This window comes from Octopus bimaculoides, chromosome 1, assembly GCF_046866305.1.
Source record: "Octopus bimaculoides isolate indiv1 chromosome 1, ASM4686630v1, whole genome shotgun sequence".
Classification (NCBI taxonomy): Eukaryota; Metazoa; Mollusca; class Cephalopoda; order Octopoda; family Octopodidae; genus Octopus; species Octopus bimaculoides.
In genome coordinates, this window is record NC_142928.1 from 93,757,328 (window position 1) to 93,784,385 (window position 27,058).

At 34.8% G+C, this 27,058-nt stretch overlaps 1 long non-coding RNA gene across 2 annotated transcripts in view; it reads left to right on the forward strand.

The window, feature by feature from the left end:
• LOC106872775 (uncharacterized) overlaps positions 1-4,620 on the forward strand; it is a 144,296-nt gene extending 139,676 nt beyond the window's left edge. For both annotated transcript variants that reach the window (XR_008264224.2, XR_001409802.3), the window contains one exon: positions 4,329-4,620. This is a non-coding gene — a long non-coding RNA (uncharacterized LOC106872775). The remainder of the gene's footprint in view (positions 1-4,328) is intronic.
• Positions 4,621-27,058: the final 22,438 nt, after the last annotated feature.

Sequence of the window (27,058 nt, forward strand, 5' to 3'; positions counted from 1 at the left end):
ATACATATGTACTATATATGTACGCATATTAGTGCCTCCGTGTGTTTGTTACTTAGTACGTATGGATATATATTTCTTTGTATACCTTTGTATTTGGGTCTGAATATTAATTGAAGGAAAAATTTACATAATGTATCGCTATGATTTCGATAACAGAAAATTCATTGACGAAATAGCAATTAAGATTACTAGTGTTATAGGTCACATATAACACCAACTGGATTTTATAGGATAATTGCCTTGGGAAATGATTTCTCAAAGACAGAATATTTACATTTCTAGGCTTGCAAGATCAACCTGTACTATTACGAACGCATATTCAACAAGAGAATACAATTGTTTGCAAATGACATTCAGATCAGCAATGATTTAAATTGCATATATAGATTCGTTTGTGTCATGCAGATAGGTCTTTTATTAATAATAAATATGCTTTATGTTAGTAAAATATTAAACATTAATATTGATGTTAGGTGCATGAAGCTGGTATCTAGTGTCATGTTTTATTGATCTTACTTTGGTGTGATGATGCAAATCCGTCGCATGTAACATTCCTTGTTCTTAAGGCTAATGCTCATATCGAGTAGGCGTGGCAGTCTACATTTTACCGTGCTTCCACATAAATTCTTTATATTGAATTTCTATATACCACATCGAATCATTATATTTTTCAAGCAAGATAAAGAAAAACTCTACACATTTAACTCCTCTGTACATGCAGCATAAACGATCAATACCTGTAGGAACAAACGTTAGGCGAGCGTCGTGGGAGATTACGACGCCGTGCGGAATTCTTGGGTAAAATCTTTTAGAGTATGTTCAAGAGGGAGAAGCGTATTCACTGGGATGCTGAGGAGTAAATGTGACTAAAAATTAAAGTAGGTTTTCCGAAATGAAGTTGCCTAGTTTATAAAGCTCTCCTTGTTAAGGAAGGATATAGTATTTTTGTATATAGTTGGTAAGCACTCTCTTGCTATCGCTGTGATGCGAAGGATGAGATAACTGACATGAAGTGCAACGGATTAAGACTTGCTTTACATTGCTGATGCCTACTTTTCATTTGCTGAAATAGAAATAAATACATTTCGAATGACGGTGAGTGATTGAATTCCTTCAAGAGTGTCAAATTTACTACAGCTATAAACGTGCAATGTGTGGGCTGAGATAGTAGGCTCTGGTTGTGCGTGATATATGTAGTGAAATATCAAGCTGAATGATTTTTGTAACACATTAGAATAATTAATGTCTTAGGACATGCCATTGCGATCTCTCTAAAATGAATTGTCTTTACGCATCGCTGATTTAGTGTTCGGCAAATATTACAGATAAGCGAACTATGAGATATGCTTAACGACAATGTTGATGACGACGATCAACTTTTAAAAAGAGCAGTAGCTATTTAGCCCAAAGTTATACGTCCTTGACAAGCCTTGTGGTGTGGTTAACAAGCTCGCCGTGCAACCACGTGGTTACAGGTTCAGCTCTTCTGTTGGGTAATTTGGGTAAATGTCTTTTATGATAGCCCCAGACAAACCAATGCTTTTGAAATGAATTTGGTAGACGGAATCCATGTGGAAGTCCGTAACATATATATATATATATATATATATGTGTGTGTGTGTGTGTGTGTGTGTGTGTGTGTGTATATATGTATATATGTATCTATATATAATATATATATACATATAATATATATATATAATATATATATATATATATATATATATATATATATATATATATATATATATATATATATATATATAGAGAGAGAGAGAGAGAGAGAGAGAGAGAGAGAGAGAGAGAGAGGAGCAGGCGTGGTTGTGTGGTAAGAAGCTTGCTCCCCAACACCATGGTTCCAGATTCAGTCCTTCAGTACCAGTACGTGATACTTTGGGCAAGTGTTTTCTATTACAACCTCGAGCCGATAAAAGCCTTGTGAGTGGACTTGGTAGAGGGAAACTGAAAGAAGTTTGTCGTATATATATATATATTTTTCCCCACCCTACTGGTGACAACCGGTGTTGGTGTGTCTTTATGTCCCCGTATCCTAGTGGCTTGTTAAAATAGAACAATAGAATAAGTACCCAGCTTTAAGAAACTACTTTGGTTAATGTATTCGACTAAATTCCTTCAAGGCATTTCCCCAACATGGTTGGGAAACAAGTAAAAGAAAACGAAGGCAATTCCTACTATAACAATTCTGGCTATTCGTTTTTAAGTGTAGCGAAGGTAGACCACATTAATGTATGATATCCTCTCCAATTTTATAGCGGTATTGTCAGTGCCGGATTTACCACCGTGCTTAGGTGTGCTTAAGCATAGGGTCTCGTTGACCAGGCCGAGGGGCATCTTCCTGCCCCCCCCCCCCCCCACGCAATATTGTACGATGAATTTCCTGAGCATGTATGTCTAACAGTCCAAGTAAGCGGCCTCGTAACTAAACTAGCACAGGGACTCATTTGTCCTAAATCCGGCACTGGGTATTGTGCAATTTGAGAAAGATTTGGTATCTATTTCAAGCAAGCCAAACCTGAACGGAAGAGAGGACGGATGTTGCATCGATTTTGCAGTAGTGAGATGATGATATGCATGAATAAAGACTGAATTGGAAGAGGATCTATAGTTTGGGAATTTTGGGAGAATTTGATGCATCATTAAAGGGCATGGGATATTAGTATGTTTAATCTAAATTTAATTACAAATAACTATAAATAAAGACGTGTGAATGTGTACATACATGTATTTGTGTATATAATTATATGATACTAAATGTGATATAAATCTGTAATCAAAGTCAGATGCAGACATATTGCCTTCGTAATATTCGTTGATCTGTGAAATAAAAAAATTACTGATAGAAAATATGCAAGAATATTGCCTGTAATTTATACTATTTTTCATAAATTCCTTTACGTTAAATACACTTCTTGGCCAACGTATAAATTAATTATTTTTGATAAGCTAGCTATAAACTGGTTTCTTTTTGCATGAATCCGCAGAGATATCTTCTCTGAAATACATAGATATATGCATTCAAATAGGTGTGGGTGTGTGTATGTGTGAGTGTGTGTTTATATATATATATATATATATATATATATATACACTCACATACGCACACACACTCACAAACACACAGACTTATACATATATATATATATATATATATATATATATATATATATATATATATATATATATATATATATATATACATACATATATATATATATATATATATATATATATATATATATATATATATATATATATATATATATATATATATATATACATATATATATATATATGTATGCATATATATGTATATATATAAATATGTATGTATAAACGCACCGTGTCTCTGTGTGGTAAGAAGCTTGCTTTCCACCTACATGGTACCGAGTATAGTCCCGCTGCGTAGTAAATTCAGTGTTAACAGCTATAATGTCGGGCTGACCAGCCGATTGTAAGTGGATTTCGTAGACGAAATCTGCCCTTCGAATATGTGTGTGTGTGCGTGTGCGTGCTTACGCGCGCATTTGTATCCCTGTATCCGTGTTTACGTCCTTGTAACTTAGCAGTTTGATGAAGAAAATCATTGGAATAAGTATCAGCCTTAAAAAAGTGCTGAACTCGACACATTCGACAAAAATTTTTTCCACGTGTGTCTCGCCAATGCATTAGATTGAAACAAGGAAAAAAAATAAAAGATGTGCGTGTGTGTGTGTATGTGTGTGTGTGTGTGTGTACACAGAGATACGCACACGCACATAGATAGATAGATAGATAGATAGATAGATAGATAGATAGATAGATAGATAGATAGATAGATAGATAGATAGATAGATAGATATTGGGAGAGAGGGGGAGGGGGAGGGGGAGAGGAGAGAGGGGAGATGGGAGAGGGGAGAGGGGAGAGGTGGGGGAGAGGGGAGAGAGGGGAGATAGGGAGTGGAGAGAGAGGGGGAGAGAGAGGGAGAGAGAGAGAGAAATAAAGAGTGTGTGTGTGTGCGAGAATGACAGAAATAGAGGAATATGCAGACAGTGTTAATAAAAGAAACGATTTTTACGGCACAGATTATTCCTTTGTTGAATCACTTAAGGAGGAGTCAATGAAATGTATGATCGTTCTGCTCTCAGTTAATTATTTACAGATAGAAATCTTGATTGTACACGCTAATGAATAATATTTGTCTGTTTTCTTGCCGCATAATCTTCATTCAAAATTTTACTTTATCTAGAGTGTTTAGTAAATCATGAACCACTACAGCGAGCCAGTTTACACAAATATAAATGATATATATTGTTTTGTTTCTTTCCAGATCTACTGACGGAGGCGTTAAATATTCTGAGGCAGATAAATAATAATTGTATGCAATCATTGCCAGATGGCTGCATAAGGGCTTACTGATATGTTATATTTAGCGTTGGACAACACTATTTAGAGCAAGGATATATTATTCAGCCACCAAAACGTGTTTGCTCACTTTATTCCTGCCGACAGGGTTGAAAATGTTATTTGTTAATCGATATTACGTGTTCCTTTTAATCAAGCACTGAACATATTGATTTTCAAAACTTACTGTTTTACTGCAATGTCAATAAAAATTTATAGCCGTGAAAGAAAGCCATATTATTAATACCCTTTATTATATTTGCATATAATTAAGCTTTCTTGTTATATAGTCATTTATTTTATAATTTCCTGCATTATTCAACTTTTAGTTTTCATTAACGAAATTGACACGGTAAGCTAAAACGCTCTGTCTGTATTATTTGCTATTTAAATTATATTAATTCAAAGACGCTGAAGAGTTTAAGTTAATTAGAACCACAACTAACTCGGGTAATTGATCTTTGCCTTTGGACGATTAACACCAGATTTTAGCAGCACACAAATTGGTTAATTATACAAGAAACGTATTGTGGACATAATCAACGTAGCACTTTTATGCTTGATATATATGCAGGATATCAATATATAAACACCGTATAAAAATCTTAGAACATATAATTGAGCAGTGTTTCCGAAAAAAAAATGACTGCAAATAGGCTAATTACATGTTGGAGACAATAGAGAACGAAAATCCGGGCATTAATTGAGAGATTGTCCATATATTTTTTATTTGTCCACTAACATAGTTTATAAAATCACAATCAACAAACTATGGAGTAAGATACGCATGTTTCTTCTTATAATATTTATATGAATACAGATGATAATACATCTTTTAGTCTAAAACGAAAATGATATTTAATTTTCTAAGTGGCTATAATAAGGCCTATATTTTCCCCTAAAATATCACTTATTTCTTCTTGTACTTCAATGCCAATTGAATGCAACACTTTATTGTCGAGAACAATATTGCTGTTCCAGCTCGTTTTAAAGAAATTCAGAACATCAGTCGCTTTTTGAGAGCATATAAACTCCTCGTGGGCACAATCCATCAAAATACAATATGTTTACATTAATATCTTCTGATAAATTATAGGTACTATATTTGGTCGCACAAAATATTAGAAGGTTTCTATTATTTAGCTTAATATAAAATATGGTCTAAAAATTATCATTGATATGGTATGGATTTATTGATACTATTGCAACAGTTTTGTTCCCTCGACTTGTGATGCAGTCTGTTTCTGATATATATAATTAGAATTTATAGTCTAATTACAAAAAAAAAAAAAAATTATGATTTACCCAAACAACAAAATAAGAAATAACTCTGGAATTTTCATTTTTGAAACTTATCTATTTAAACCGGTAATCATGAACAATTAAAAAAACGATCATCAACTAAATCATTATATCAACATTTTCACGTTTTACCAAAGGTTCTGATATAACTGAAAGAAGCGTAGGTGAAATCATTTGTTGTTGAAAATAATTGGGCATACTGAAAATACACGCACGCACACACAGACACACACACACACACACACACACACACACACACACACACGAATATAATGTCAGTTCGTTCACTTATGCTAACCCAATACAACTTATCGCACAGTTTGACCATCAGTGACTAAACAGGCAACCTCACCTCCTATGGGAGTACAGCAGTACAGAAAAAATGTGATTCGTCCCACACAAGCCGATGACTCTTTATACAAATCACTGTGTGGGTTTCCAAGGGGTTTGATTACTCCACTTCTTATCAAGATCATCCCAGAAAAGGAGAATAAAAGGGGGAGAAAGTAAAACTCTCCGGCTTTCATGCATCGAATACGAAAGAGTACATACATTCATACATGCATACACGTGTAAGACAGATAGATACATAGATAGGTGTATATATATATATATATATATATATATATATATATATATATATATAAACATTACGGCACTCCGTCGGTTACGACGACAAGTGTTCCAGTTGATCCAATCAACGGAACAGCCTGCACGTGAAATTAACGTGCAAGTGGCTGAGCATTCTACAGATACGTGTACTCTTACCGTAGTTCTTGGGGAGATTCAGGCGTGACACAGAGTTTGACAAAGTTGGCCCTTTGAAATACAGGCAGATAAGAAACAGGAAGAAAGAGTGAGAGTAAGTTGAGGTGAAAGAGTACAGCAGGTTTTGCCACCGACCCCAGCCGGAGATTCTTGGAACTTTAAGTGTTTTCGCTTAATAAACACTCACAACGCTCGGTCTGGGAATCGAAACCGCGATCCTATGACCGCGAGTCCGCTTCCCTAACCACTGGGCCATTGTGCCTCTACAAACACGCACACACACACACGCGCACACACACACACACACACACACACACATATATATATATATAATGATTTGTAAAAGTAAGATGCAAGGATCCAGGTGTAGGGAGTTAGTAAGCTTCGAGCAGTCTGTAGAAGGGATACAAACAACGTTCAGGAACAATAGTGTTTTATTGACGTAGATGGTTGTAAATTTTTCCCATATCGAAGATCGATGAAATGAAAAAAGTTTATAGTTCATGGTTAGCAACCAGCGTTGCTATGTATGCGAATAAAAATCTAAATTGAGGGAATGGAGCAGGTAAAAATCCAGGTTACACATGTTTCCTAGTTAGCAGAATTGCTCAACGAGAGATACACAACTAGCTACTTATCAAACTGAAGATACCGTAGTTAAATGAATATCAAGGGATATTCTTTACTCTTTTACTCTTTTACTTGTTTCAGTCATTTGACTGTGGCCATGCTGGAGCTCCGCCTTTAGTCGAGCAAATCGACCCCAGGACTTATTCTTTTTAAGCCTAGTACTTATCCTATCGGTTTCTTTTGCCCAACCGCTAAGTTACGGGGACGTAAACACACCAGCACCGGTTGTCAAGCGATGTTGGGGGGGGGGACAAACACAGACAAACAAACATATACGCACACATGGTGGTTGTCTACTCCTTAAACAGAGTTTGACCACCTCCTGCACCTACACCTTAGCCCTTTCATGGCGTCTGATGTGGCTTTTTAAACCAGACAGTGTTTTGAAAAAACACCCACACAGATTGCACCTCTGATTTGCACTACCAATACCTGCAAGTAAGTTCTGCTCATTGTGGATCCTAACATGTCTTTTAAGACCCCCATTGGATTTGCAAACCCTCTGGCACACACCACATTCAAACGTGTGCACAGACATATAATCAGAATAGCTGGGTGAGGTTTGTTTTCCATGGGTTCGCAGGTGAGATTTGAGGCCAGCCAAGGACAGACATGGTCTGTCACAGACTGTGCACACAAAAAGGTCCTTGTCATTCACCTTCTCAGTCTTCACCTTTTTCCTTAAATGTCTCTTGAGCCCTGCTTGCATCATCCTGGCCTCTTCAAATGCTTTCACTCCACTCCACACCCTTGTTCGCCATCCAACTCGATCTGAAGCGAGGACTTCTATATCTTTTGGAGCCATTCCAATTGACTTCATAGCAGTCCTTATGCCATCCTTAAACCTTTTTTTAGGTTTATGCCGATAACGTTTCCCCTCTGCAAGCTCACCATAAAACAGCTGTTTCGGCATGCGTTCATCTGTCATTCGAACAATATGGCCACATCATCTCAATTGGTTCCTCAAAATCATGGCTTTAATTGAGGGGATGCCTGCAGATGCAAGGATATCTGTGTTTGGAGTAAAAGAATTCCATTTAATTCTTAAAATATGACGAAGGCATTTTTGGTGGAATTTTTCTAACATTTTAAAATGCCTTTCATAACAGGTCCAAGTTTCACAGGAATACAATAGGGATGTTAAGACAAATGATTTGTAAAGAGCCAGCTTTGTATTGTTATTTATATGTCGCTGGCGCCAGACGCGTGACTCCAAGCCACCAAATGCTTTTGCTGCCCTTTGAATTCGCAGGTGTATTTCCGTATCAAGATTTCCATCATCTTGAACAGAGCTTCCCAGGTAGACAAATGAATTTACAACCTCAAGTAACTTTCCCTTAACAAAAATTTTAGGGAGGTTACACATACATATATATATACATATATACGACGGGATTCTTTCAGTTACCGTCTATGAAATCCACTGACAAGGCTTTGGTCGGCCCGAGGCTATAGTAGAAGACACTTGCCCAAGGTGCCACGCAGTGGGACTGAACCCGGAACCATGTGGTTGGTAAGCAAGCGACTTACCACATAGCCACAACTTGCAGTGCAAACCACCGAGTAGGAGAACGAATAAAACAGAAAAGCATATGTGTAAAGATATAAGATATGGGATTGGGCAAATACCAAATTTATTAAGAAAAAGAATAAGAATAAAGAGAAGGAGAGGGGGAAGAGCAGGGGTAAATTTGATAAGATTGAAGCTGGCTAGGAGAAGGTCTTCGTGAATATAAACTGGGGTCATTTACTATGTCCACTAAAAATAGATAAATCAATATACTGTGACACCCGTGTACATATTTTTAAAGAGAATCAAAGTAAAATAAAGAAGAATCTTAGACGTAAGAATTGCAGGAAGAGAAGAAAAAGAAAAAAATTAGGAGTGGTAGTAAGTTGGAATTTGTTAGGAGATTAGGGGGAGTAAAAGAGGGAGGTTACAGATTATCTTCCTGGTCAACAAGGGAACATAGTAGTTCTAGGTAAATTGATAATTTATCACTTAATAGTAAAGCTATACAAAACACATATTAGCGCGCATGCGCGTATTTTCTCTATGCACATGTTGTATCTTGTACATGTGCATACACATCTAGACGCCTGCATATGCTCCTGTGCAGAAGAAGATCACGAGGTTAAGAAAAAATATAAAATATACAAAAATATAAAGGTAGTTAATAGGTTACGTTATAAATGCATACAAGGGCTGCAAATGCGAAGGAGGGATAGTCAGGGAATCAAAGCGTGGGACCTATCATTGGTACTTCGACAATGTGTGGCATAACTGGTGTTTACAATTAAAAATTGGATAGTTTCAGTCATTCAGAAAATTGTTGTGTTGCATAAAAGAAAAGAGTTTGGTTATGCTCAGATGGCATTTCTTGCTATAACCGTTATACGGTTTCGCATGGGTAACTGTGGACCAGTTTCAATTATATGGAATTGGGTCTTGCTTTAGGTTATGAATTAGCCAAGATAATGAAGTGCTTGCTTGGGATTTCAAGCTAGAATAATGATTATCCACTCTGACTTTGAAGGTGGTGCTGCACATGTCGATGTAGACATAACTGGATTTCTCAGCTGATACCATACATTTGCATACAATATTTTTTGTGAGACATCTATTATTCTAAGGACAGGAGGTGGGGCGTCTACAGCTGTGTAGGATTCTAGAAGGTGCTAAATATGATTTTACGGGGTTATTGTCATCTATGGTTATCCTGGCGTTATATTCATTGTCCACCATGGTGTTAGGATTGGTATGTTTTAGGGTAGTGAGGGTGTCGTTTGGGGAATATAGTTAATAATAGTTCTCTATTATTCTTTATTTCGGTAGTAGGTATAACGGGCTTGTAAGGTAAGTAGATGGTAATTGGATGAGGAATAGAATTAGGGTAGGTAGTGTGAGGAACAGTACCGGTAAGGAGGTTTAAGGATGTTCTAGGTTTATTAGTGGTGATCTGGGTATGGAGTTTAGGGCGAGTTTTGTTACTGAGATTACAGTTAACTAATTGCTGGTTCCCAAGTTTCTATTGTTCAGACGTTGGATTATGCCGAAAATGTTAGTTGTGGTGCAGTAGGAAAATTTAATCGATTGGGGTTTGAAGATTTTTCTAAAAGAACTGGACTTGTGAAAATGACTATCAAGTAGAGAAAAGAACAGCTTGGGTACTCTGATTGAAACACTTAGGGCAATGGGGTGGAACCAGATAACGTCTTGTGTCCTGGTCCGTTCATTCTGGTTTAGGGCGTTACCCGAGTATAACTTGGGATATGGAGCTGCGCGGTGGTGTGGATCTCGATGAGCAGTGGCGGATTTCGGATCCAGGATGACAAAGTTGGAAGAGTGCCTATTAGGTTTGCTACCACGGTTAAATTTGGAGGTAGAGGAGGACGGTGGAATATGGGGGATACTTTGTGCTTTATCTAAAGGAGAAGATGTATCCGTGGTGCCGGGTTTAATGGAAGAGGATCACTCCGGATAGGAATATATTCGACTGGATTCGTATGTCACGCGCGTTCTAGGGCGCAGTTATAATATTCAGCGTATTGCTCGAATATTTCTTTAATGGCAGATAGGGATGAGATCCTGGAAGATACGCTGTCCACGATGCATTTTAGGACATATGGGGGAGGTGAGGATTATAGGAAAAGTTAACATAACTAAGGTTCTCACCGTGTTTATGGTACGGGTAGAATGTGTTACTTTATAAATCTGGAGTGACATCTAGGAAATTAGATTTTTAATACTGTAACTGAAAGAGACGCTAAGTCCCATGTTTAAAAAAAATATATCCGATTATTTTCGTAAGTTGTATTTCGCGGTTATTGGAGTTCTGGATCGCAAATAGAGCGTCGTCCCTATATAGACCACCAGAAATAGTAGGGTATTTGTCCCGGAGAATATAGAGCAGGTAACAGCCAACGAGATCGCTAACTTGAACCGACTCACTCGCCCTCAGTGGATGTCGAAACAGTCAAGGTGGCCTTTCCGAGCCCAATATTTTCCATTGAATGTTATAATAGTTCGACAGACTGCCAGGGGAATATCAATATCATCTCGAGTAAGGTTAGAATGTTTCATTGCAAATATGAGAGCGTTGTTAAGAATGATAGGAAATACACTGGAATAATACTGGTCTATATCTACCTGAATTAATTTATATATATATATCTTTGAGGCTTAAGGATTTAAACCATTGGATGACATCAGTAGTGTTAGTCCATAGGTTTAGTGTAATCTTAACATGGAATTGAAGTAGAACGCTATCTAATATAACTTTGCTAATCGTACCTATATCAGAGCTTGAGAGGCAGATGAGGTGAATGGAAGGGTTCGCAGCAAAAGTTTCCTTATGGTCCTTTAAGTTAATATGAAGTGGGCGAGGTATGGAAAGTTCAGTTCTATCTTCTGAACTAAGTTTGAAAACGTGATCACGAATCTTGAGGTTGATATCCCTCAGGGCAGAGTCTGGTACAATCTGGTAGTCCTTGTGCAGTTGCTTAAGTATCAATTCCCGGTATGTATCCAGAGGTACATACCCGGAATTGATATATATTTTGCCGGTCTTGTCTGCATGGACGAAGATCTCTAGATATTTTCGAAGTTTCCTGATTATATCGTCAATCTTAGGTGAAGACGTTTCTGCTGTTTCACATCTCTTTGCCTGTCTTTTATGCAATAAACGAAAGACAAAAATCTAACTTTTTTTTGTGAAATGTATTTCAGGTTGTTGTCAGCAAAGTTTTATGTTCCTTTCCATAGAGTGATTCACAATTTACGGCAAAATTTCTTAACGCTAGTAATCTGAATAGCGAGCTACAACTACCAAAACGTACTCTAAATCGAAATAAACGAAACGGAGATTGAAAACAGGTAGATTATGACACGTCATCTAAGATGACACATCTGCAACTATGATGCACCACAGTAACTCACCCGCGAGGCAGCTATGTTGCGCCCCAGCATCTCACTTGCGACGCAGCTATGATGCACCACAGCATCTCACACGCAAGGCAGTAGGACACTATGGGCCGAAATGATCATGGTGAATAATAAAGAATTTCGTGAGATCCATTTTCTTTTTCTTATATTTCATAAGCATATACATATATATATATATATATATATATATATATAGTTTTAGGGAAAATTTTAATTTTTTATAAATTGATTTTAATTGAGTTTTTACCTGTAATTTTGGATTTTGTCCCTAATATGATATATATATATATATATATATATATATATATATATATATAAATATATATATATATGTATATATACATATATAGTACGCACACACGCACACACATATAGCTTTAGGTGTGTATGTCTTTGTGTGTGTCTGCGTTTGCGTGCGCGTGCGTGTATCAATATAGGTATGCATGTACGTATATACGTACGTATGTATACGTATAAAATTGTATTTAGTGTGAAGTGAGTCTCGTAAACAGCAATAAATATATTGTATTCACGCATTAGAATCTCGTTATTATAAAATTTCAATGGCTACTCCTGTTACAATAGCTACAGTGTCTGTAAACAGACTGATTTCATTCTATCATTTTAAATTGTTCATTCGCATCCGGAAATGTACATTTTGAAGATGTCTCTTAATTTTTGACGTCCCTATAGTTAAATGCAAATATAAACATGCACGAACACAAGACACAGCACGTTTTCCAATATCTCTACATGCTTGATTGCCTAATAGTCGAACGATTTTAAAATATATCCGAAAATTTTATCATGTTGAATATGTGGTATTGAATTACATTTGGAATTTCAATTGACTTCCGAGCAATCTAAAAAGATCTCGATTTTTTTGTTGTTTATGTTTTTTCCTTTCAATACATGTGTAACAAAAAACGTTGTAGTTGTGACGTTTCATTGTAATTCTGTCTCAAGGGTTAACCTAAATAGTTTCCATTTCCTATAAGATCATGTTAAAATACCTTGACATATCTGATAATGCAACATTTGTTCTGTCTTCAAGTTGTTGTTTTAGGGTATAATGACATTATGCTTTAGCAACTACTATCACAAACTATAACGGATTTCTTGTCACTTGTTATGCGCTACAATTTTAATCTACGAAATAACTCATACAAATAAAATAGATTCTGAAAAATCAATGCAAAATGCAAGATGATTTGCGAATGTATCTATTGACTCTTAGAGGACAATGACATTAATATCTTAACACATTATAGGCGCCGAGTTGGCAAGACAGTTACCACACCGGGAAGACTGCTTCGCGACTCTTTGTCCATCTTTACCTTTTGAGTTTAAATTCTTCTGGGGTCGACTTTGCTTTCATCATTTAGGGGTCCATATAATAAGTAGCAGACGAGTACTGAGGTCGATATAATCGACTTAACCCCTCGCCGAAATTCCTGGCCTTCTGCCAAAATGTGAAACTAACCGATACACTTTGAGCAGCAGCGTCCTTACACGTTTTGACTTATATTTCAATCAAATTCAAATAAACAGATTCAGTATTTCAATATGATTGAAGATGTGTGAGCGCCATGACAGTGAGTATTCTGCTTCTATTAGTGATATATTGGTATTGTATTGATTATTTTCAAACTTCGTATTTATGCAGTGAATTGAAAAGAGACAAAGAAAATCAAGCCAATTTTCAAGGGAAGATGTATATTCTACTAATATATAACGAGACGTAATATATATTTTGTATTATATTTAATGGATGATTTAAAATATTTAAGCGAAACACTCATACCTTCATACATACCTATATACGTTCGTACACACACACACACACACACACACACACACACACACACTTATATGTAAACGCATGCAATATAACCACCCCTTAACTATACTCACTTCCTGACACGCATATACATTTATCCTTACATCTATACACCACCCGCTTCCCTCTACATAACTGTCCTTAACAGAATACCAAACTGGTTTCTAAACCTTCTCCGATTTTAGAATTGTTATCGTTATTTTGAATTGAAGCCAAGTCAGTTCAAAGATTATCAAAGCGTTAGTACAGCATGGCCGTAGCCAATGATTGAAACAACTGAAAGAAAAGAAGGCAAAACAAATAGCTTAGATAAAATATATTACATTTTTATCAAATATCATATAAGATGCTTTCTCTCAATCTAGACGCATGCATTGTTCTTTAGAATAATTCGAAATATAAAATAATATACTTACTACTTACTGACAAGTAAACAATCTCGTTATACTACTTATTTTTTATGTTGCCATAGAGAAAATTGTATTAGTCTGAATTTTCTCGGATTTCGTTAGAGTCTATGCGGCGAAACATCATAAATCATTTGTGAAAAGAAAGATTTGCAGCATATAGGTATTTACAATGTACTTACCCTCGCAGAGAAATAATTATTTTTGTTTAATTTGTGTAACTTTGAAAGTACTGACAATACGGATTAATTAGTATATATTACATTACCCAGTGTAATGGTATGTCGTTTAAATGATATACCAATATAAGGTATGTCATTTAAAAATCATACAGTTTAAGCTTTCTGTGAAAAGTAAACGGCAACTTTATAATATAGGCTTTTACTTACATACGACAAAAAAAAATTGGGTGAATATAATTATATTCTGTTCGATTTAGGAATTTATAGCACTAAGAGTACACAACTTTCACCGAAAAAAGAAAGTAGTAGTACAGATCTAATTAAAATGTCGAGCCGAAGACTCATAAGTGGATTCCGTAGAGAGAAACTGAAAGAAGACCGTCATATTGTGTGTATGTGTGTGTGCGTGTGTGTGTGTATGTGTGTGTGTGTGTGTGTGTGTGTGTGTGTGTGTGTGTGTGTGTGTGTGTGTGTGTCTTCGAGTGTATTTGTCCACCAAATCTTAAACAACTGGTGTTGGTGTATTTACGTCCCAGTAACTTAATTTTATCGAACAAGCGTTCAATAGAGTAAGTACTAGGTTTTAAAAAAATACTAAGGTTGGATCGTTCGTCTAGATACGAGGTGATATCAAAACGTTAACGGACGAGTTCTATAGCGCGCCAAAGGAAGGGTGTGCAGTGAGAGCTAGCAATAACCTTTATGAAGTAGTGTGTTGAGTGACGTCGCCCTGTTTACTTCTCAAGTTGTGAAATGTGTGTATGTGATCACGTGTATGCTGTTGTCTGCGATCTTTTTTCATGGATAGTAATTTCAAAAAACATTAAAAAAAAAACAATTGCAGCGTGGAGGGTGTTTATAAGCCATTTAAAATATCACACAAAATCCGTTAGATTCACTTCAACATTTAAATTTAATTTGTCAAAATATTTTCGTCACTTTGAGACCGCGACCTGTTCACTGACAAAATTCTGAGATGCAGCACAGAATATTGTCAGTGAACAGGTCGCGGTCTCAAAGCGACGAAAATATTTTGACAAATTAAATTTAAATGTTGAAGTGAATCTAACGGATTTTGTGTGTTATTTTAAATGGCTTATAAACACCTTCCACGCTACAATTGTTTTCGTTCCAGCACACGATCTCAGATCAGGTCACTTGCTATGCAAGTACATCTCCGTAATTTTAAAAAAAAACAACGCGAAATTTTGCGTTAAACTTGGGAAGTCTTCTACAAGGACATTGAGCATACCTCAGCAAGCTTATAGCAACAGGCAATGGGTTGTATGCAATGTTTCAAATGACACGGGCGCTCCAAAAGCAGAAGAAAAATGTTACTGGAAGACGATGAATGGTCTGGAAGATCATGAATGGTCTGGACGACCTGCCACGAGCGTCACTCCTGGAAATGTGAAGAAATCGTCGGAGGAAATCAATAACGATTTGAAACATTTAAGGGAAGACATTCGGTGAGATCGACTGGGTCTCTGGAGCGTGAGGAATTCAGGAAGACAATGCACCTTGTCACCGAGCTCTCCTCACTCGTGAGTTACTCGCCAAAAAACAACATGGTATCGTTTTCGCACCCACCCTATTTGACTGATTTAGCATCTGAGAACTTCCATCTCTTCCCCAAGATGAAAATGCAGCCCAATGGCCACCGTTTAATACCGTTGTCGAGACCCAGAACGAGTCGCAGAAGGTCCTCAAATTAGAAAACCACTTCCAGGACGGATTTCAAAAGTGGCAGGAATGCTGGGGCTGTGTATTGCTGCGCAAGGTGACTATTTCAAAGGAGATGATATAAATACGTAGGCAAATAAATAATGTTTTTACTGTCTCAGATATTTTGGTCATTTTTAGAGTATGAATTAAGAGGCTGCATTCCTCTCCTTTGAAACCAAGCGCAGCTATACTTTGTTCTAGGCATGTAGGTACATATTCTGTTGCTCTATAAATAATAATAGCTATGAAGCTGAAAGTGTACTTTGAGTAACGGGCATGCAATCTCTTTTCAAATGGACCCTTTTCTCCCGCATTTTTATGACGATATTAGTATCCAAAAGTGGCTGATTTCCACAACAGAGCATACTTTTTCCTACGGACCTCGCAACAATATCTGGCCAGTTTTACTTTAATTTGGCAACTATTTTAGTATTTAAGTTCCACCAGTATTCCAGTCATATTCAAACTGTTCTAACCACTGATGGGAATATTATATCTAGGAGGCATTCTCTCGCAGTTGCCTTTAGTCTTAACGTTGCATAACATGTTTTTGTCTGTCAATGTATTCTATATTTTATACTGTAGCTACTGTATGAGATCTCTTTTTCTTGAATTGCTTGAATGTAGTCTAATAAAGTAGGATCTCATAATATTGTTAGGACTCTGTGCCAAGCTTTTAGTGCGATTTATTCCCTTTGAGTTTCGTATTTTTTACCAAATACCTATTTGTACCTATACATGTATTACAATTTTTCGGTGAGCAATAACATTACATTGGAGCTGTGCTAAGGTATGTTAATCAACTGAAAATAACTGGAAAAAAATCTAATTACATTCAGTCATGCAACTTCTGATATCGGGAAAAATAGTCACAAGATGTAATTGTTTGGCAAAATCGGTAGTGTATATCAATATATTACATCTAATGGCAGAACAAAAATAAATATTAATGCAGCTGTACTGCCAATATTACATGTGCACAGTTTTATTTGTTACTCCTAGTAACAAATTATTGCGTGACACAATAATACGTCATTTCAAACTTAGTTGGTTGCTCATAGGAATAGTAGATTTAGATTGACAGTATGAACATTGTTTGAGCTACATCATCAATACGATTTGAATGAATTCACTCCACGCTGCACACATTTGTCATTATCAAAGTTTCATAAAAAAATGAACTAAAAAAAAAAGAAGTAGATATGATTAAAGGAAACGCTTTTGTCTGACTAGAAATATGTTCTGATCATGGAGTTGACAGTGTTTCGTAAAAGCAAGAGGGAATGACTACATTAAAATAAAGCCTAACGTCTAAAATATTGGTTTGGTTCTTAGGTAGAAAATCACAAATGCGATTTGCATGCTGCAGACAAAATCGGAGAACGCTTCATCAATGATAAGATGAAATACTGAACGGGAGAGAAGAATCGAAAGCATAGAGATGAGAATGAAGTAAAAACAATAATCAAATATTACAAAAAATGTTGTTGCTGGGATTGAGTGCTGACATCTGAACCAGGTTTGCTGCAGTCACTGTATGATCAACGGAAAGCAGACATGTGTGATTTCGATATCGTTCAAAATAATCCAGACCTTGCCTGACGGCAAGTATTACACATTTTAGGAACAATGGTAGTTTAGAATATTGCAGAAATTTGCCGAAATAATAGTTATATCCAATGAAAATCTTATGAAGAGAAATTCTTGCAGTGCAAGGGGAATACTAACTCTTAAGTATACATAATGTTTTAGAATTATCGTCCACTATATACATAATAAGAATAGCCTTATTTGTGAATAATATATAAAAGGAAATATTTAAACTATTGATTGTGTTGCATGCATCAGCGGAATCCAAGAATGTTAAAAGTTTTTCTTAATGTAACGTGTTCTTAAGTTAGCCATAACTGAGCAAATTTATAATCAAAATTAAGCATCCCACTTTTTCGTTCTCTACTCCCAAATTATGATATGAATCTTTTGGGTTTTAAAACGTTAGATTGTAATTTGCAAGATATTTGTAGACGGATAAGTAAAAGTTGCCTAAGGAGCGGTAAAAATTAACTGGTTCAAAGTTTACGAATAAGTGTTGGGCAAAACTCTTGGTATAAATGCAATTAACAAAGTGCTATCCGATTGGACTCTGAGATTTCATGTGCATCCGCACCAGATTTAAGATTATCGTAGACTAGCATAATCCGTAGAATAACAGGCACACTGAGGTGCAATGGTTAGCTATTTCCGGTTACTTTCTAACTTAAAAGCCCGAAAGGTAGACTGTACCTTTCATGTTTCTCGGATCATTAAAATCCTTATCAGTTAAAATCACTCATTGATGTAATGGGTTGTTCTGCTTTCCCTTGATGTGCCAGCTTGTGCCTTTGATAGGAATCATTATTCAAACCTTTTCTCTTTCATCCGTGCTAATTTGAACTGCTACATTACATATATTTGCCAAAGTGATAATACTGTAAATCAACTGTTATTCATAAGCTATTTTTCAATACTAAAATTTCACAAATTTATATGAATATATACACTTCTGGAATCTAAAATTAATTAAAGAATTTAAATAATGTTTTAAGAATTATTGATACAAATAAATGGGCACACCATACTTTGATTACACTGAAAAGCAATGAATAGAATAAAACTTGTAACAAGCTGTAAGGCTTATCAAAAAATATTTAATTAGCTTTTGCCTCAAGAAAATATCGTTAAATTTTTTTTGTAAGGCTAGGCAGACGAAATATCATTATAAAAGTTGAGTGGAAGAAGAATTGAAATATGCGAAGTGACATTCTTGGTCTTCAAACGTAATTAAAATTGACCGCCCTCAGTGTTATAAAGCACAAAATGGAATGATTTGCTTCAAAACAACTTGATTATAATTTGATATTATTTATAGTCTCCGAATGATTATTTAACAGATCAATTTTTAAAGACACTGCCAAAAATTTTCTTAAGAGGGATATAGGATTATCTGTTCATTCATTCACTCATTCATTCATTCATTCTATTATTGTAGGCATTAACAAATTATGTATGAATATGTATATATATATACGCACACACAAATATATGCACAAATTTATAAAGATAGATAGATAGATAGATAGATAGATAGATAGATAGATAGATAGATAGATAGATTTGTAGTTACGGTTTCCTATAGCAAGTACCGAGATTCAGAATTATTTTATATACAAACAATGGAAATTATGCAGCTCTAAAAATACGTTGCAAGGATGAAAACGTTAATGCGCAGTTAAGTATATTGGCCAAAGATGGACAAAGAAATAAAAAAAATTGTGAAAGTCTGTTGAGGATGTGCTCTAGCAGTAAAATTACACAATATAAATGGGAACCTTGGCCAAAACTAAATGTTCCGTGATCGAGACTACACATCAATTTCGCTATTCCTTTAAATGATCCTTACTACTTAGTGGTTGTGAATAGTTTTTCGAAATAGCCTGCAATTTTTAAGTGTTAAAACAAACCTCGTCAACTGTGATAAATCTTTTACACGAATTGTTTCCAAGGTTTGCCATCCCAGACGGGATAGTGTCCGGCCATGTAACGCAATTTGTGTCAATTAGTGTCTAACGAATATTTTAAAAATTGTGAAATGTTCGCGATAGAACATATAACTACTGTACCATACCATCCCAGATCTAATGCACAGCCAGAACGCTTTGTTGATACCTTCAAAAGATCTTTAAGGTAAGCACGGATGAGGTAGCTCTTCAACAATTTTTAAGAATGTGCCGTGTAACACAAAATCCGAGTGCACCAGCTCGCCAGAGGACATGATTTTTGCAAGGGAAGTAACATCAATGTTTGAAAATTTGCTACCTGGCAAGAAAAGAAAAACTGCCAGGAAAGATATAGGAAGATTTTTTTAATGTTGGTGATGAGGTGTACTTGAGGACATAGAAAAATGGAGAGCAGAACTGGGAAGAGGGCGAAATTACCAAATGTTTCGGGTGAAAAGTAGAAAACGCATACAAAAGACAGACAGGAACCAAATAAAAAAAAGATTCATGAAAAGTGAACCAAAGAAGTTGGAGGTACCCATGGAATGGTTGTACGATACGTTCCAAGTACTAGCGCCACTGCAGGTGATTGTACTCAGACGTACAAGTGAACGGAAAAGAAGACGTACAGAGTTCCTGGAAATAAATACCTAGAGAAAAACATTATATAAAAAAAAACTAAAATATAGGAGGTGGAGTGAATAAAAAATGCTATTACTTAGTAAAATGACACTTCCTAAGAAAATCTTAAAAAGGGGAGATATTGTAGGGAATTAGCAATAATGGTACACCACTCCCACGTGACGGGTGGAATAAGATGTCACTATAAGTAAGATGACGTTCGGCGGTATCGAGAGGTTACGAGAGTACGTGTTAGAATGCGTTGAGAGTCGTGTCTGTACTGATCTAGTAATTATACAACGATACCGAATGGGCGTTATAATGATTCAACCTTTTGAGGATAATAGCACTGTACGACTGGGGGTCATACAGTGCCAGATAGAAACATTTTATCGACGACTTATGTCTACAACAATAGCTATCAGAGCGACAACCGTCGTACAAAGACGGATACAACTGTGGCAAAAGACTGCTTTCTAACATATATATATATATATATGTGTGTGTGTGTGTGTGTGTGTATTTATGTATGTATATATGTCTGTGTGTATATATATACATATATATATATATATATATATATATATATATGTATGCATGTATATATATGTATGTATAGATATATGTATGCATACATATATATGTATGTATATATATATATATATATATATATATATATATATGTGTGTGTGTGTGTGTGTGTATGTATATACATATACACACACACACACATACATAATAATATAGAGAGACAGATGCACTTACATGTATAAGTTTACATATGTAATTATATGTCTACGTGCGCGCACGAGCGCAGGTGAGTTATATGTATGTCGTACACACTAACCTGACTGCGGTATACTTTCGTTTTTGAAATACGGAAGATTATGAATAATTGATAATTAGTAATTCATTATATATCTCCACTTTAATCTATAATTTCATTAATCTGTCAGTCTATGCAGGCAATTTATGTCAGCAGGAAATCAAGGATTTGTGAATATTGTAAAATAAATTTGCTCAAAGTAATAGATAGAAAGGTAGACAGAAATGTGATAAACTATCGTTTAGTTACTGACTAGTTATAGTTATCGCTTCTAGTCTCTCCGAAATAGCAGGCATTTGTATCTGAAGATCATAAACATTATATTTTGTTATATTGTTATGTAGGTGAAGACGTTTCCAAGGTGAAATTATATCATTTGAATAGTGTTTAACAAATACAATGAAAGTACTTCTGTGTACTTGCGTTTATAGCATTGAAATCATTTCATAATACTATGCTAATAATATTGACTTGAGTGTTTGCAGATCTATTATAAATAAATGTTTGTCTAAAAAAAGTTGTCGGAATTGTTTTCTGTTCCAATATTAAGTAGTGTTAAGTTAACACTTGGTACAACTATGACATGTAATCCAAATTATCATCTGGAATCATAAATGAATTTTGCTACGTTCTCGCATTGTTTACATTGTGCGATATTGAGGATTTTGTATTTCGTTATTTGAACATCTCTGTGAATAGTTAATAACATAACATCAAACTGTTTTAAAATATCAAATATCCGTAATATACTTTAATTAATATTGTAAGGTGTCGATATAAAGAAAAGCACTCTTATTCAGAGTATACTCTTCTATTAAATCTATTTTCGTGTTCATATTCTAATTTGAAATTGTATCCAACCAAAATGTTACCTATTTTATCTCCAATATACAACGTATTGTTGAAGCTTGATGTGATAATGGATTTGTAGTCACCTTAAGAGCGAAACTTACCAATGCATCATTTTAATAAGAAAATGTTTTGAGCAAATCTTTGGTTTAAACTTAGCACTTTATCACATATGTTAATCTGAAAAGTGGTTTCAGAATTTTTTGTTTTCCTTCTTACGATTTTCCGTTTGGCAGTCACGACTGAAAATAACTCTATGAGATCCTTCCATTAGCAGAGATCAATAAAACCAAAAAGGAACGTCTACATTATCGAAAAAAAATTGTTTTCTTTTAAATTTCCCGAATCATATATGTAGTGAGTTGAAGACGCAACAATGTACATACTTCTTAGAACAAGTTACTACTATTCATCGCGAGCTAAATTTGGAATTAGGTATCTCTTGAAATAATCATTATATACACACATATCTTCTATGTGACTTCTCGCCTTTATTCTAACAAGGATCAGTAGTGTGCTTTCGATAAATAGTACCATTTCCCGCCATTTAGATTATCTTATGCTAGACTTGTGCGAAGAAAAAATGTATATTTCATATGTTTGTATATTTCAGTAAATTCAAATAAAACACACATTTGACAGAAAAAAGTGGAGCCTATTGATTAAAGTAACAAGTTATATTACTCTTATTAGTCTAATATCTATATCTATATATATATATATATATATATATATATTATGTATTATACATAAACGAGTATATTATAGACATTGCCTTCAAAGTTTCAGCCAATGAAGCCACCGTCGATATGTGATGCATTGAAATTAATCTTGATCTTGTATAGTCTCGGCTGAGTTCAAATCTTTCTTGGATATTTGGGTTTGAGTGGATTGCTAGTTAGGTTTGCGAATGAGTTGTTATGGAGAGATGTTTTTGGAACATTTTTATTAATTTGGTTTTATGTCCTTGTTTAGAATTTATTCGTGATTGTAGAAATTTGTAACCAGGTGTGGATATTTAGTTGAGGTCTGTGGCCAGTACCTATGTCACCAGTTTTCGTTATTTTTGGTTTCATTGGATTTAGTATTTGCTATGACAATGTAAATGCCTAAGTTTCAAAGTTTAGTCTAGTATTTAAACATTTAATAATTTGGTGTGTCAATAACTTTGTGATGGAATTTTTCAGTTCACGAAAGTAAATGGCGTAATTTAGCTGACAGGTTACTTTACTAGTTGTTATTGTTATTCATTGCATTTTCGGTTTTTATTTGGAAGGTGGGGCTTATTACACGAGCATGTGTGTTCTTAGTATAGAAAATTGCTCATCTTGCCCTTTGATTTCACTACTTCTATTCTACAAAAATATAGAATAACTCATAAGGTTAGTGTAAAATTGTTTTTATTATAACTGAACATGGAAACAAACTTTCTCTCTCTCTCTCTCTCTCTCTCTCTCTCTCTCTCTCTCTCTCTCTCTCTCTCTCTCTCTTCTCTCTCTCTCTCTCTCTCTCTCTCTCTCTCTCTCTCTCTCTCTGTCTATCATACGCACACAAAAACACACACACACACATGCTCTCACATACACATCTATATATATGTATGTATATACGTACGTTTTTAATTTTATCTTTAAAGTCAAAACAATAACATTTATGAAATAAAATATGCTGATATCTCAATAGTTTTGGTTTAGGACCTCTCCCTAAAGAAATCGTTGGATAAAAGTTATTCCCTGATTAAGGACAGAGAAATCAGAGAATATCTTTTTTCTAACGATATTTAAAAAATAAAGGTTTTCACACCGAAATGTTGAAATATCAGGTAATACTATCAACCTCTTTTATTTTGTAAATTGCATAGTTTTGAGTTTAAAAGATATAATTATTATCGTTTAAACATATGCGACAATGCTTCATGAAATCTATACTGTACTAATAATACACACACACACATACACACGCATATCTGTATACATATATGTATATATGTTCATATATATATATATGTATGTGTGTGACACCTTCAGTCACAGTTAGTGACAACTGAAATTTTCGTTTTTGGTCTAATATTGCGTATTGCTGCCTTCGTTATTTTATAACTCTTCAATAAACATTTTGCTGAATCAGACATTGACTCATATGGTAAACATATATACTGATTGTCAGGATTTAGTCAAACCATCCAGCTATGGAGTAGTCACTACTGATGAGCTTGTAATCTTCAAATGAAACAAGACTAGTATAGTGATCTCGCTCGCTGTGGGGCGGTTATCTCTTCTGTTAGTATATGAAAATGTTTTCTTGCGGCTCTAAGTGTTTTTAATACTTATTTCTAGCAATATAGGTGATACCCTCAGTCACAATTAATGACAATATAGTTTTTCCTTTTATGTAGCGTATAGCCACCTTTATTATTTGATGTGTGTGTGTATGTGCGTACCTGTGCGTGTGTGTGCTTGTGTTTTTATGTGTGTAACATATAAACTATTCCAGTGTATATATACATATATATATATATATATATATATATATATATATATATATATATATATATATATATATATATATATATATATATATATATATATATATATATATATATATGTAATGTATATATATATATAATATGCTTGTGAAAAGGGGAAAAATTATAAACCAGACTAGTAACATTTCCATCAATGATTTGACAGTTTCTCCTGTATCTGACGAGGAATGTTACAGGTATCTACGGGTGGATGAAAATATATCTTACAATGGCACCTATAACAAAACATGTCACAACAAAGAATATTACAACCAAATAAAGAAAATTTGGACCTCAGAACATTCAATAAAACAGTGCCCCACAATGTGTTTGCAGTGACAGTATTCATGCCATAAATGAATAAGATGTTAGGCTCATGTTTCCCTATTTGTCTCCGATGACGGAATATCCATACTCTGGGACTTCTTATAAAGAGCTGTAATGCTTTGAACTTTTTCCTAATAATAATAATGTATTATGACTTGAGATTTTGCCTTGCCTTAACGTTTGTTGTCCTCTTTAATAATTATATATATATATATATATATATATATATATATGAATGTACTATTTCCAGCTGGGCAACAACAGTACTGCATATACTATCATTGTGTTCTAATATGTGTGTATGTGTGTGTGTGTGCGTGTTTGTGTTTGTGTGTGTGTGTGTGTGTGTGTGTGTGTGTGTGTGTGTGTGTGTGTGTGTGTGTGTGTGTGTGTGTGTGTGTGTGTGTGTACGTGTGAGTGTACGTATATAATTAGGTAAATAGGTAGAGACAGTCACCCGAAAATTAGATAGAAAGGTAGACAAGCAGACAGACGGACAGGCAGACAGGTTGACAAACAGACATGAAGACAGACTGGCAAATAGACCGACAAACAGACAGACAGATAGATAGATAGATAGATAGATAGATAGATAGATAGATAGATAGATAGATAGATAGATAAATAGTTCAAACAGTACTATTGATTTTACTGTTCGTATCCTTAATTTCGGAAAATTTATGACTAGCTAGATAAATGTTGATTCTATTGAATATATACTTGTCTTCATACTTGTTTTTTATGTGGCAATTAAATATGATAATGTTACTGCTTCTGCAGAAAATAGGCTACACATTTACAGATGGACACCAAGAGCATGTGTGTTTAATTTTTACATCAATAGCCGTGGAGACATATTTAAGTCAGCTACGACTAAAAACTTGTAATTGTTTGAAAGAGATAATAAGTAGGTAACTATATTCTGCTCTGATGTAGTGGGCTATGCATATTATTATTGATTTCTTGCTTAATAGTAAATCCATATTTTCTTAAGACATATAGTAGAAGAATAAAGAGAATTAGAATATAGTAGATTAATGATTCATTTATACTCGCGCAAATGTGGGTCGGTTGCGGTACGTTTTTGTCTATCTACATAAGGGCCTTAATATAATTATCCTTTCGACTATAGGCATAAGACCTGAAATTTTGCGGGGGTGGGGGGCACCACTCGATTATATCGAACGCAGTGTGTAGCTGGTACTTAATTTATCGATCCTGAAAAGACGAAAAGCAAAGGTGACCCCGGCGGCGTTTGAACTCAAAACGTGGAGACAGAAGAAATACAGCTAAGCATTTCACTCGGTGTGCTAACGATTCTTTTATCTCACCGCCTTACCTAATTTAATTTAATTATAACATATCATAATTATTATATGATATAATTAAAAACATTCCTCTCATGGTTATTAATATTCTCAGACGGGCAATATCTAGCGCTTTCGACCCTAAAAGGTACGATTTGATTTATTAAGAATTGAACAGTTATATTTATTATGTCGAGCTGGCACACAAATTACAAGGAACTTATCATTATTCGATGTTTCATAGACCATAGGTTTTGCTTTCATCAGAAGAGACATCGTCATTTGGACAGGGATTTTTTTGGTTGAGATATCCATTAGCACTTCTAATACATTTGCAGTATAATGTAACTGCGTCTATATGAATTGAACACATACCACTTGTTTCTTAGACTATGAGTTTGAACTCTTTTCACACTTCATTCCCCTTCCTAGATATTATAACAACAAACAATTTCCTTAACAAGTTGACGAAACCGGAAATAGTGCAAACATGCCAAAGTAATTAAATTTTCCATTATATCTTGAGGGAAAATATCATGTTCACTGGTAATAATTTATTTATAGAGCAAATAAGGGAGATTCTATCATATATTCTGCGTCATTACATTTTGCAAACTATTTCTTCCATACTCGCAGCATAGTAAAAACAAGGAAGCAAAAATTTGAAAAATCTAAACACCTGCGTCAATACTTCGTTTCAAAATGTATATTCGCATTTTTTGCTGATCATTCATTTCTATATTTTTGCAAAAAAAAAAAAAAAAAAAAAAAAAACCATGTATTTTTCTATCTTTATTTATACTTACAAAGAAGCTTAAATGCTAAGCAATTCAATGTTTCAGAAGTTATAATATCTAAAGAAACAAA